This window comes from Balaenoptera borealis, assembly GCF_965194805.1.
Source record: "Balaenoptera borealis genome assembly, chromosome: 4".
NCBI lineage: Eukaryota > Metazoa > Chordata > Mammalia > Artiodactyla > Balaenopteridae > Balaenoptera > Balaenoptera borealis.
In genome coordinates, this window is record NC_138861.1 from 89893907 (window position 1) to 89907433 (window position 13527).

The window sequence follows — 13527 nt, forward strand, 5'->3', positions numbered from 1 at the left end:
CTGTTCACAAAGAGCATCAATATCCACAGAAAGAACTACTACTTACACCACATAAATGAAATGTTTTTTCCCATTTTCTATTAACTACACCCATCATACAACTCTGTAAGAAACACAAGCTTCAGGGTAGGGAAGGGAAGATGACTGAAAGAGTATAAAGAAGAATAAATCATGCTCCCATACTTTCTCTTGGGAAGGATGCTAAGCCACATTTCTACTGGGAGCCCAGAATAAAATAAGTTGTTGTATTTGCTGTGAGATTAAAGTTTGACAGAGTACTGGACAGGACTTTGTAATACCTGAAGATAAAGAGCAATCACCAAAATTAGACCAATCGCAAAACAAAAATAAAAGGAAATCTCTGGGATTCACTGAGATCATCAAAGAGTAGATGTGAGAGAACTGGCAGAGCCTAATTGAACACAAGAGTAGAATAAAAATAAAGTCATTTCTTACTTGCGCCCCATTAAAGTCAACTCATTCAGTTCATCCATTACGTACGTGAGTCATTTGGGGTTCTTGTCTAAATTGTCTCTTTATAGCCTCCCTACATTTTTCTTTTAGGTTTTCTGGGATTTTTGACTTCTCTCTCAGCCAAGTATTGTAAAAATTATCCAGTCACTCATAGCTTTACTATACATTTCCCATCCTCAAATATATTAACACAGCTTCTATTTCTTCCACTCTATTAAAGCTGTTTTTCTAACATGGATCCCTGCATGCATATTTTACTGAGACTCTCTAATGCTGTTTAATGGTCAGTTTTTAAACTCTTTGTTCCTTCTAGATTAATGACACTATTTTGTCTGATTTTTCATCCCCAGTCCTTTGTATCCACTTTTATACTTGACCCTTAAACACTGGATCTCCGAAGGAGTTGTAAACTAGTCCACTGTACTTCTTTTTCTTTCTCTTTGTTTGTTTTAATTTACTCTCCTGACTGAATATGCCATCAATATGCTAATGATTCCCAATGCCTCTCTTTAGCCCTCAACCTGCATTTCTAACTCATCTATTTACCTGCTTATAAGTCAGGTCTGTATGTCTCAAAGATGTCTTAAGCTTATACAATTCAAATTATAACTGAATACTTATTATGATGTCACTTAAACTTCATATATATATTTAATGGCATATATCTGTTAATTTAATGGCAAAAATTTATCCCAGGTACCTGAATCTGTAACCCAGGGTCTATCCTGTAATTCTTCATCTCCTCCCACTTCCAATCAATTATCAACACCTCTAGAAAACGTCTCTGAAATGCCCTTCCCCTCTTTGTCATCATATCACACCATACATGCTTTTATTTTAATGCCTATATTGGAGTGGACCCATTTATTCATTTGTCTCTCTTATTAAAGTATATGCTTATCCCGGACAGGAATTCTTAGGCACCTCTGTAGTATATTACCTAGCATAGAGTCTGCAATCAAAAAGTATATGTTCCACATGTATTTTCTGCCCTGAACTGACTTCCAGTTTGCAAAATAGTTTTCTTTTACTTGCTTCTAACATTGATAACCTTTCACTAGATCAAAATATCATTCATGTGAAATATTTTATAAAGAGAAATATGATGTGCCCTTATTAGCTGTGGCTGACCATCTGAATTGCTTTGTGAAATGATGCATAATAAACAAACAACAAAAAATTGATCACTAAATTTAATTTATAAATGTGTTTTCCTTCCTTTTTAAACATATGCAGTGCCAATTTTTATAAAATTATTGATTCAATTAGGAGAATGCCACTTTATAGAGAATATAATTAAAGTATAAGAATACTTCACAGAATTGCCATAAAAGTAAATTTAACAAGTTCTCTCTATTTATTTCCATGCTGACTGCATATGTACTATTTCCTTCCTTTTGCATTAACCTAAGTCCCTCCCTCACAAACAAACTTATTTGCCCTTGCTGTGCACTGTATCTATAACCAGTTTTTTACTTCTATTTTCTACAAGATATATTATTTTGCTTTTTACACCTACTACTGCTCTCTCTTTACCTTGCTTTCACACTCTTTCTCATTATAATCTGGCAGCTATATCCTCTTGGTCTTTGTTCTCCTTAATCATTTTTGTAGGATTTAGCAATGTTGACCATTTCCTTTTGGACGTACTTCCTTCTTATCCAAATATTGTTCTACTCAACTGCTCATTCTGTCTCATTTTCTCTTCATAATAGAGAAGGTAATAAATTTCCATTGATTTATTCAGTCAGCCAACAAACAATGGCTCCTGTGTGTCACCACTTTGCAAATGATAATAAAACACTTATTCCCAAAGAACTTACTATTTGGATGGGAAGACAGATATATAATGAATTCAAACAGTGAGAGGAAGGCATTCTAAATAACATATAAACATCTAGAGGGTTAAATTTAATTTTGACCCAAAAAGCATTAAAGGAAAAATTAGATACCATATACCAAGAAATATGGTGAGAATTTCCTATCTAATATTTATTCCTTTGTAAAGCAATGGAGGAATAAATTCAACTATGAATCATTGATAGAAAAATCAGAAAATATAAGTCAAGAAAGGCTAGCTTTGCATTCTCAAAAGATATTGCTTTAGAAATTCCTATGCTAATTTTCCACTTTTGTAATGAATTTATGTTTTAAAAATAATCTAGTTAGTCAAGAATTATATAATATTTAAATAATGTTTTTCCCCCTCTGATACACTGTATACCTAATTCAAGTGCAGTAGTCTGCTGTAGCACAAAGTTTTTATCATGGCTTTTGTGATATTTTGTACTGATAGGATGTCTCCTGTCATTCAGAAAGATCTTGCACAGTCTTTTGAGGACTCATGCATGTGAAAAATAATCCTTCGTGACAGTTTCCTCCAATTTAAGACAGCTATTTCTTCCACATCTGCCTGTTTTATTGATAAGCATCATTGGTGAAAGGGAATTGTCTGCAACCCAGTATAGATGAAAATGAATAGTACTGGAGATTATAAATGTAACCTTGCTAGAGAAATTATATCAATTTGAAACATACTGTCTCTTGAAGGTAGACAAATACTAAAGAGCTGAACCATACAGTTTATGAAACAATTTATTTTTGTCATCTTTCAGCAAAATCAAAACCAACTTTTTCTTTTTCTTCCTTCCTTTCTTCCTTTCTTTTTTCTTTTTCTTTCTTTCTTTCTCTCTTTCTCTCTTTTTCTCCCTTCCTCCTCCCTCCCTTCCTTTCTTTCTCCCTTCCTTCCTTCTCTCTCTTTCTTCCTTTTTAGTGCTGTACATGTTAATTACTCTGTGCCTCAGTTTACTCGTGTATAAAACTGGGACACCAATCATACTTCATACAATAATTTCTAAAAATGAAATGTTTTCAACAATGTCTTTCACAATAGTAAGTGTTATTTAAGTGTTGTAATATTATTTTTTCATATCCTTATCAATTTCTTATGAAACATTCAAGTATAAACTTCTGTACCTTATATTGTGAGTCAAGAGCTATGATTCCCTCTCTTATGCTATGTGCAGTGGGCAGAATTCCCCTTAGAACTGTCAATACCCTAATCACTGGAAGCTGTGAATATGTTACCTTACATGGCAAAAGAAAATTTACAGTTGAGATTAAGGTTAAGGTTCTTAAAATAGGGAGAAGATCACAGATTATCAAGATGAGTCCAATATAATTACATGAGCTCTTAAAACACAGTAAACTCTCTTGGTGTGGAGTTGAGTGAGATGAAGTAGTAAGAAAAAAAGAGAGATTCCAATCACAAGACTATTGCCACCAAGACAATTTGCCCACCATCACTACACTATTGAATCTCAGAGGCAGTAAGATGAGAGAAAGACAGAGGGAGAGAGAGATAGAGCAAGGATAAGAAGGAAGAAAAGGAGAGGAGAAGGAAGTAGTAATACAAGAAAAACAATAATAACTTATTCCAAAATAAAGTAAGACTGTAGAGACATCACTTAAAATAGCAACAAAATTAAAAAATGTTTAAGAATGAATATAACAAAAATTACACAAAATACGATTGAAAGAAAATTGAAAAGCATGATTGAAAGACATAGTAGATTTTCATTTGAAGCAAAACAAAACACAATAGCGTTATAAAAAATGGTCTTCAAAGCTAAGTCTCTTATGAGAAACACAAAGAATGGAAGGCAATTTTTCACATTGCCTAGAAATCAAGACATATTATAAAATATACTAATTAAAATCTAGTAGTTTTATACAAAATTATGGAAATAGATTAGTGGACTAGACTACAGAGTCAGAGGACAAAATATACATATATTTTGCTGTAATTTGAGAGAGGAAGCCTTATAAATAAACAAGAAAAGATTACTTAGTAAATTTTCCAAAAGTTAGAAAAACTAAATATATGAAAAGAACACATTAGATATCAAATCACTCAGAATTATATAAACATGATAACAGAACTTAGAGAAAAATTTATTTTCTTGGTATATGGATATATATCTTAAAAAGCAAAAAAGCAAGTATATTAAAGAACTGATAAATTTTACCATATTAAAAATAAATATTTTGTGAAACAAAAGACATTCTAAATGTTCAAATAAGCAAAAGATGAATGAGTATAAAAATGGGTATAAAATCAATCAGTGTAAAATTATGACAAGCAATTTATTAAAAAAAAAAAAAAAGATCAAAGGAAGAGTTCCTCATAATCATATAATGAGATTCTGTGGAGCAAAAAGAGAAAAATTCCTTGATCTACAAGTATCAACATGGATGTGTTTTCATTATGTTAAATGAAAACAGCAAATTTCTATGAGGCAGGATAATAGGATAGAACTTATGCGAATTACAAATGTTCATAAAAAAGTATCATCATAAAGTTTATGGCTATACATATATTCAATATATAGAAATATGCATTGGAACAATACATATCTTTTTTTTTTTTCCTGGAAATATCTGATGGCGGATGGAGCAGGGGAAAAATACACATTAATTTTGAGTGTTGTTTACAACTTGTGTCTATAATATTAGTTTCTGTGCTTTTAATGTTTTGGAAAAAAAAACAAAGTAAAACACGCGGGGAATAATCAATCAGGCTTTTTGGCTCTTTTTGCAACATTATATTTGTTACCAAACTCAAACTTTCCATCACTTTCTGTATCCATATTATTTTGTCCCGAAAGCTCTTATCTCATTTGCATTCAATTTACTCATAAGAATTTCATCATACCAAATTATTTTTCTTGCTGACAAATTTGTAACAGATATAGAAAGATCTTATTTGACTTCTACTAAACCTAAGTACAATAAAAGTATTATATTTAATATTGATGACGCTAAAGACATGTCCGTATTAATTAGATCAAGAAACTAACTTTAATACCAGGTATTAACTTAATATTGAATATTTCCCAGTTCACATGAACCTGAAACTCATTCTGTCTAGTTCCCCCTATATTTTTTAGAGTTTAGTTTGTAAGTGCTTATTTTTAAGTCAATTAAATAGGGCTCTTTTATAAGTTCAATTTTGATAATATTTTCCAGGGGTAGAGACATGGCATATGTATAATGTGTACACTGACATATAAACAGACAAAACTAGAGGTCTCATAGCTTCACTTTAAAAACTTAGTCACAACACAGAACACAAAGTACACATGCACAGCCATCACAGGTTGACCAGTAGAGGCCCTAATCAGACACTCCCTTAAATACAAATGTCTCTCAATGGCATATGCACGTCAGAACTAACTGGCCCAAAATAGCACCCCTTACCCAAGTGGTGCCTGGTGCCCACAAATGAGTCTCAATGGCAGATGCACATCAGAATCAACTGGCCATAGAAGGAGGCTGCCTGGGCATCCTCCAATGGGAAAACCTGGTCCTGGAGCTTGTCAGTTCATCCAAACGCACGTTCCCATCTCCACCAACTGAAAGTGAAAATTGGCAGCTGGTGCTGAGCAGGGGAGAGACAGGGAGCGTCTCAGGAATGAACAGTTTCGACAGCTGCTGGGACTTCCCTGATAATACCCCACTCTGGCCCGACTAGCCATAAGGAGCTGGCTCTTCATGGCCAACCCAGCATGGTGCCACAACTGGCAGCTTCAACCTAGGAAGCCTGGAAGAACTGGATGCTGCCGGAGTGCAGCCCCATGTTGGACGCCATGTCACCAAACTCAGGTCCAGCTGCTTGCCACTCAAAAATCAATACCCGAGAGGCAGTTGTTGGTAGAAAAGAAGGTTGCTTTTAATCAGAGTGCTAGCAATCTGGGGAGAAGGTGGACTTCTCTGTTTCCCCCCAGAAATCAGCTCTGAAGATTCTGCTCAGCCATGAAAGTTTTAAAGGGAAAAGGGGAATCAAACTTGTAGCCATCTCCCTCTGCATACAGGCTTGTCAACTCCTTGTGATCATTCTTTAGATGCTATCTTGTTCACACAGTTTGTTCGGGAGATTACTGAAGGGGAAGCTAGGGGAGAGATCTGGTCACCTGTTAGTTATTCTTCATTTCTACTTCTTTGATCTAAGTAAAGAACCAACAAGTTAGGCAAGGTATTGTGTGATCAAAAGATTTGACAAGTGTTCTTGGGCCGGAGATAAGGAGAGCATGGCGGTCCCTGGTTTAAAGTTAGTTATAATATAGCTTTGCTAAAATAAGAGAAAAGGGGTTTCCTGCTGAGGGTGGTTTCCTGCAAAGAGCTGCTTACATATTCTCATTAAGAAACATTGCAACACATTTCAATTTTCACCATAAATTTTGAAAAAGCTTGAAGTTTAAAAACTTTGACTTGATTTTTATGAGAATATTTGTATTTACAAATTGGCTTAGAAATAACTCTTCTTGTTAACTACTGAAAATGTGGCATAAAGCAAGCAAAACTGCAATTTACATTTAAAATACACAATGCATTATTCAATTCTACTCTGCCTTACATTTCTAGAACTTCAAAAGGTGGTCGGAGCCTTATTTTATTCTCAAATAGAAATCCGAAAAATATTTTAGGTGTGCAGAATTTTTATTCATTGATTGATTCATTCTTTTTTTTTTTTTTTATCCAGGTGGTGCATATATATTGACCTAAGCACATTGCTAATCTTTGGAAATAAAACAGTGTTTCAAAAAGTACTATCATGACTTCTAGAATTCTCAGTTATTCGGAATTTTTTTCCATTCTATTTAGGCATAGAGAATGATTGTTCCGACTAATGTTGAAGATCTGCTTGGAAAAGACCCGAGAAATTTTTTACTCTGCCAGGAGAGAGGGTTTGAGGAAAAGAGGTATGTGAGTAACAGCATGACATATTGGCGGGTCTAAAGTTGGCAGATCTATTAAGTAATACATTCCTGTTGATTACCAAAGAAATCTCCCTTTCATGTTTTAGGTACTGTTTGTTATGCCATCAAAATGACCCTTTTACTAAGGCTTCAGTGAAATAATATTTGTAGATAGTCACACTTAATTATAATAGAAATAAATGCATCATTTATGTTTCTATAAGTAGATGAATAATAAAAATGTTAAAGTATAAAATTTTATATTTTTTACACTTTTATTTCACAATAACCAGAAACCTGACTCATCCTAGCCAACACAATTGCAAAAATGTAATGTGTGTGTACTTATAAAACGTTAAAGTCATGTTTGAAACAATTGTAATCATTTGTTCTTGACAATGAAAAGTCATAATCACTCATTTTGACAACAAAATGATGGGTTCTTTTTATAGATCACTCAGATGTTCTAAGAACTTAAGGAATTAAACTTAAATGACTTACATTTAAATACCATTTCTAAATCATAGACCTGCTCAAATTTTTTTGATCAATCTTAACAATGAAGCCCTAATGCATAATTTAGATATTTAAAATGTGTCAATTTTAAAAGCTGAATTGAACAGAAATGTTATTTAGAAATCAAACAAATCTCTCTCACTTAAAGTTGATGCAAAATAAACTTCTCTTATAAATGCCGTTATATTTTTTACTATATGTTAATGCATGTAGATAGTTTTATTTGCTATGATTTTTTCTTTTATAGAATTATATTTCTAATAAATATAAAAGTATTAATTATAGGCTTAATTAAATTATCTAGTGATATTGATTAATTACATATTTTAATATCCCAGTAAACTTTAATTGCCAATTAAGCTTTCCAAAAAATGTGAATTTTTTATTGGCTAAGAAAGGGACATCTTTTATGGGCAGTGGACAATGAGGGGACCATTGAATTACTATAATGCTTTTAAGCTATATACTTGTAAAATTTTGTCTATATTCTGAAAAATCTTACAGATATTTGTTTTGCTATTTTTCATATTTTTCATCATTTTTTTCAAAGTAAATTCATATTGTTTCCATTAAATTAAGTACATTCTAAATCAATGAATACTTAGAGTATAAACGGTATCATGCGTTCATCTGAAAATACTTAGACATAAAAAGTGTTCCTCACATTGGATCATTTAGAAGATAGTTCTGCCATTGTTTGCTCATTTTAAGAATTATTAATGTTGTTTAATTTTTTCAATGCACTCTAATTTTTCATGAGACATTTTATTGTGATGTCTCCATTAAAATTATTCTCCTGCTAAAGAACTAGAAAAATGATTATTGTAATATTCTCTCAAGACAGCAAATATCTAATAAGCAAAATTCATTTTTACTGGCAATGATAAATTACATTTTAAAAAGAGTTTCTGAGGGAAATAGGATATGTAGATTGACTTTATATATTTAGTCAATCTAAACAACTATTGTTTTCATGTATAGCAAATATATCTCACATTTAGAGCAGACAGAAATGAGTATTAAATTACTGTTATCTACTACTGCCATTATCTTATTTTGCCAGATTATGTTATGAACAATATATGACGTTAAGACTTAGCTGAGGAGAGTTCTGAAGTCTAGCAGTGTGATTCATTCTGTTACATGCCTTGCTCTGTATACATAACATCTGAAGTTCATGAATAGAATTAAAAAGAAACAAAATTCTAAAATATGTTCTTAATATTTAGTCAACTTTTATAACAATTAACACGTGGCTGTTCCTTCACAGGGTGCATTCCTATGTCAGGTGTAATAAACATTGTGTGGTGAGGCAAGATAGTAGTCACTGATATATGTTTTAGTGTTCTAAATTTGGTAAGAATGGTTTGCCTGATTTAATACTTCCAGATTTTTTCCATTATATCCATGACATATGATAGTCTGGTCTGATAATCTGATATTTTGCTAGCATTTTTCTTCAGTTTTTAAAGATTAAGACTCTTATAGTATTTTATCATTAATACAATCTATAACCAATCATGATGTCTCAATATAATTATGTCCCTGCTATTAGGCTAAAATCTATTTAACTGGGAAAACCTTTCCTAATTAATAGGGCAATGTTTATTCTTATACCAAATGAGGAACTGCTTCTCATGAAAAGAAATTCATATAATGTGTGTGTGTGTGTGTGTGTGTGTGTGTGTGTGTGTGTGTGTGTGTATGCCGTGGTATGCTTTGTAAATTTGCAATCTTTTCAATCATGTGACACACAGCTACCTCATAAACGATTCACATGGTGCCCAGAGGTACAGTTAAAAAGGGCAAACTGATGACATGAATGCTTGTTTGTATAAAGCTCTATTAATAATAAATTAGTTCTCTCTTCTAGAGTCAGGATATAGTGCCTGTGTCTAGTAAATGGTAAGCATAAAATCGGGCAATTCTTTACAAAGAAAATGTAAACTTCCAGAAATATATATGTATCCTTTGGCTCTTTGTAATGATTGTCTCAGAATAATAACAGTGAAACTATAACAACACATTTAAAATACGTTTTCTACTGTATATTGTTGGAAAATAAATAGGGAACCTCCATTTTCTATTTCAGCACATTGTTCTTTTTATTTTTAAATATATGCTGGCAAGATACTTCTACAAATTGACCCACTGTGCTAAAAATATGCTATGAAAAGAATAACAAGAAAGAAATTTTATATTTAACCTTCCATTTCGCGGACTTCTTATAGCTGGATGAGCTTATAGTGTGCCTGAGAGTCATTTTCATAATGTATTCCTTTATATGCATATGTGTAGTAGTTATGCTATAGCTATAAAGTGTTACACTTTTTTTTTTTACCAAATTTGAATTATTTTTACTTAGTGTAACATGAAAATCAAAAGTACTTAAGAAAAGTAAAACTTCTGATTAAAATCAGTGAATTGAACATTAAGTTCCACTATGTCTGCAAATCGCCAAAATGACCATAATGGAGTTTTTAAAGGTATTTCCCACAAAGACATAACAAAGGAAAGAACAGCAGTATATATCTTGAGATCTGGTTTGACGTTAGATGAATGGAAACTGGGCTTACCTGAACCAAAATCTCCAATCTAAACAAAACAAACAAACAAAAAAGAAAACCAATTTATATCTAAATATGTCAGAAGATTGAAGAAGATATGAGTGGGGAGATGTGATGGAGGAATAAGCATGATAGGATTATGTGGCAGTCTTTTAAGAAAAAGACTAATGTATCTACCAGGTTAATTCTACAACCCTGAATGTTCCTCTACCCCTTGGGAGAAGCCTGGAGATTTAATCTCTGCAGAAGGTGAGAGGAAATATTTCTGGACATCAGGCAAAATGAAGGACCCAGACTGGACATTAAAGGAATGTTTACAGAATGTATAGACCACTACTTACTTTCCCCATGTGCTAAGCACAAAATTGGTAACCAGGTGGTCTACAATCCCTATATGATATTGGAATAGTCTCCTCTCTGAAATGTGATGAACCCAAAAGAAAATTCATAAAGATATTCTAATGGAGACTGTGTATGTTGGATTGATGGGGAATGGTCTTTTTCAATCAGATTCTTAGTTTTCTATCACAAAATGACAGGTAAGGATCACCACACATTTAAGAAAAAAATAATCTAAGGAAAATATCTTAAGAAAATTATCTAAAATTAAATGCAGAAACAAAAGAAAAATAAGAAACAAATGTAAATTGAAGGAAACAGCTTAGATAAAGCTGGAGTAATCACACTTAAAAGATCACCAGTAATATTTTTAGCCTTTTGAGTATCCCTAATAAAAGAAAAAAATGCTGTAATAATTATTTACCAAAAAAAAAATGGAAGTTAAAAGTATGATGGCAGTAACTAATACTTAGTAGAAATATTGGAAGAAAGATGTGAAACAACCTCCCAGAAGGAGAGAAAACAAAAGAAAATTAGAACAATGGTCTGGAGAGCCAATAAATATTGTTTGTCAGAAGAGGGAACTCAGAGGCAATGCAGTCTATTTTCATTAATTTTTGAACGATTCCTGCATGTTTCAGAGAGAGACAAGGCCCACGACTCTTGTGAATTGCTGATCCCTGGAAGGTGATAGTGAAGCCTTTGATTTACTCTTTAGTTAGAGCAAGTGAAATCACTGATTCCTTAGAAGCTGAAACGTGTATCTTAAACACATCCCCAGTGTCTCTGATGTTTGGCATTCAATTCTGTGATAATCCATAGAAACTAAGGGAGCCTTCCAGAGCTTTCACTTCAAGACGCTGAAAGAACAAAAGACACCCCTGGCTGGGTAGTCAGGACTTTCCAAACAGCTCAGAAACAGAGGTAAAAGGGGAACCTTCCAGGCTACCTGGGGAGGCACTATTCATTCCATCTATTTCCAGTGGTAGATGAATATGTTATAATCTTTTTTCTGACTTTTTCCCTTCTAATCTATTTCACTTTGAGGGCTGAGAAAATATGTTAAAATTTAGGTATCCCCTAGGCATCAAGAATATCACTGGACTCATTTTTGGCAGGTTATTATGTATATATTTTTGTAATTTAACCTGACAGTCAACAGTTTTATTCCATTCAATGGTCCCAGTTTCATGTATGCTTGTACTCTGTAAATTCTTGTCCGTAACCTCGGCAAGGTCACTTGGAAGGGAATTAGAGATAAATTTTCATGCTACACAATAACCACTTATTGATTTGTTTGGCTCCAGTAAAAAGAATATAAAAGTGTTACTTAGGAAATGATCCCAAACTAGTTTCCAAAAAGTAAAAAGTTCATATTTTAACAAAACTTTGATATAAAAGAATAAAAAGAATCACTTTACTTTTGATCTTGTAAAAGTATGCATCTTCTTTGCTTACATGATATAAACTCTCCTGGTATATGTATAATATGTTGAATGCAGTTTAAAAATAACCTATAACATAGGTGGAGAATATTATGAAATTTACTCAAAAACTTCCTAAAACTCTTTCTTATGCAATGTTAAAGGCATAATGTGGAGGACTGCCACTTCCAGCCACAATGAAGTAACAATTCTTGCTGGAAATAACTAAAAATCCAGGAAAAATATATGGAAAAATTGTTTTTAGAAACAAGGTAACAAGCAGCACAAGGCAGGGATCACTGAGAGCGTGAAAATAAGCAAGGGGAGCCCAGTGCCTGTCTCAGTTTATTGCCTGGAAGAGTCCCAGATCAAAGCACAGGGAGTGGGACCTCAGCTGTTCTACCCTGGGCTCACCGGAGTATCTTGTGCACATGCACATCCAGCCAAGGATGTGAGGGGGTTTATACTCAGAGCTTTTGTATTCACATTATATGACACCTTCCTTTCCAGGTTTCTCCCCCCAGTGACAGCTCTGAATCCCTCTGACACCTTAAGCCTGTGACAATGAAGATTTCCCAGAGAGCTCTTACCACTCCTTGCTAATCAACTGGAGAGTGGTGTTAGGGGCCAAGCCACATAAATGTGGACTTCACCCTCTGCAGTTCACTTCTTTCAAGGACTGAACTCTTCCAGATTCTGTGTGATTTAGGTCATTCCAATTCCATCAAATAACCATTTTATTTTTTGGTCCAGTATATAATGGTCATCAAAGTTAGAGTTGAATCCAAAACCAGTCATGTGAGATTACTTTTCTCATAACTGTTTACACATGTTTCTCAACTTGAATTGGAGCATATATATAAAAATATAGGTATCTACTTATATTCATTATAAAACATGGCAATGCTTAGCAGTCTACCATCTAGTACTCATACTGGAAACATACAAACTCATTTAGTATACTGGAATCTCAAATATTTCATTTTCTGATCATATTTTTTGTACCCAGGTACATTACTGATGGATAAGTTCATAGTTATGGTCTCATTTTATAACCTTTCATAATTTTAAGCATAAAAGGTAGCAAGCAGAATAGGTAACATTTCCTTCTGTAAACAATCTTTGACCAAGCTATTCCCTATCTTGTTCATTTATTTGAATCTAAACATATTATTACCAGTCAACAGTTAGTATTCCAGTTTGGGACACAGACAAATAAATACAAAAGACATGAACGTATGAAGTAAGTGCTATATTTATTTTGGGACGCATCCATGTTGCTGTGTGTATCCCTAGCTCTGGCTCTTTGTTGCTGAGTCAGGCTGGAAAAAAAATATATATATACTATAAAATTCCAGTTGCACAAAATTCTATAAAACACAAACTGATGGAGTCACAGACAGCAGGTCATAGTTGCCCGGGGGTGGCGGATGCAGGAGGGAGGGATTA

The 13527-nt window shown here is 33.3% G+C and overlaps 1 pseudogene across 1 annotated transcript in view; it reads right to left on the minus strand.

The window, feature by feature from the left end:
- LOC309628325 (short/branched chain specific acyl-CoA dehydrogenase, mitochondrial pseudogene) overlaps positions 1–10841 on the minus strand; it is a 33804-nt pseudogene extending 22963 nt beyond the window's left edge. The window contains exon 1 of the transcript in view: positions 1–10841. This exon is cut by the window's left edge and continues 22963 nt beyond it. The product of the transcript in view is annotated as a short/branched chain specific acyl-CoA dehydrogenase, mitochondrial pseudogene (transcript).
- Between the last annotated feature and the right edge of the window lie 2686 nt (positions 10842–13527).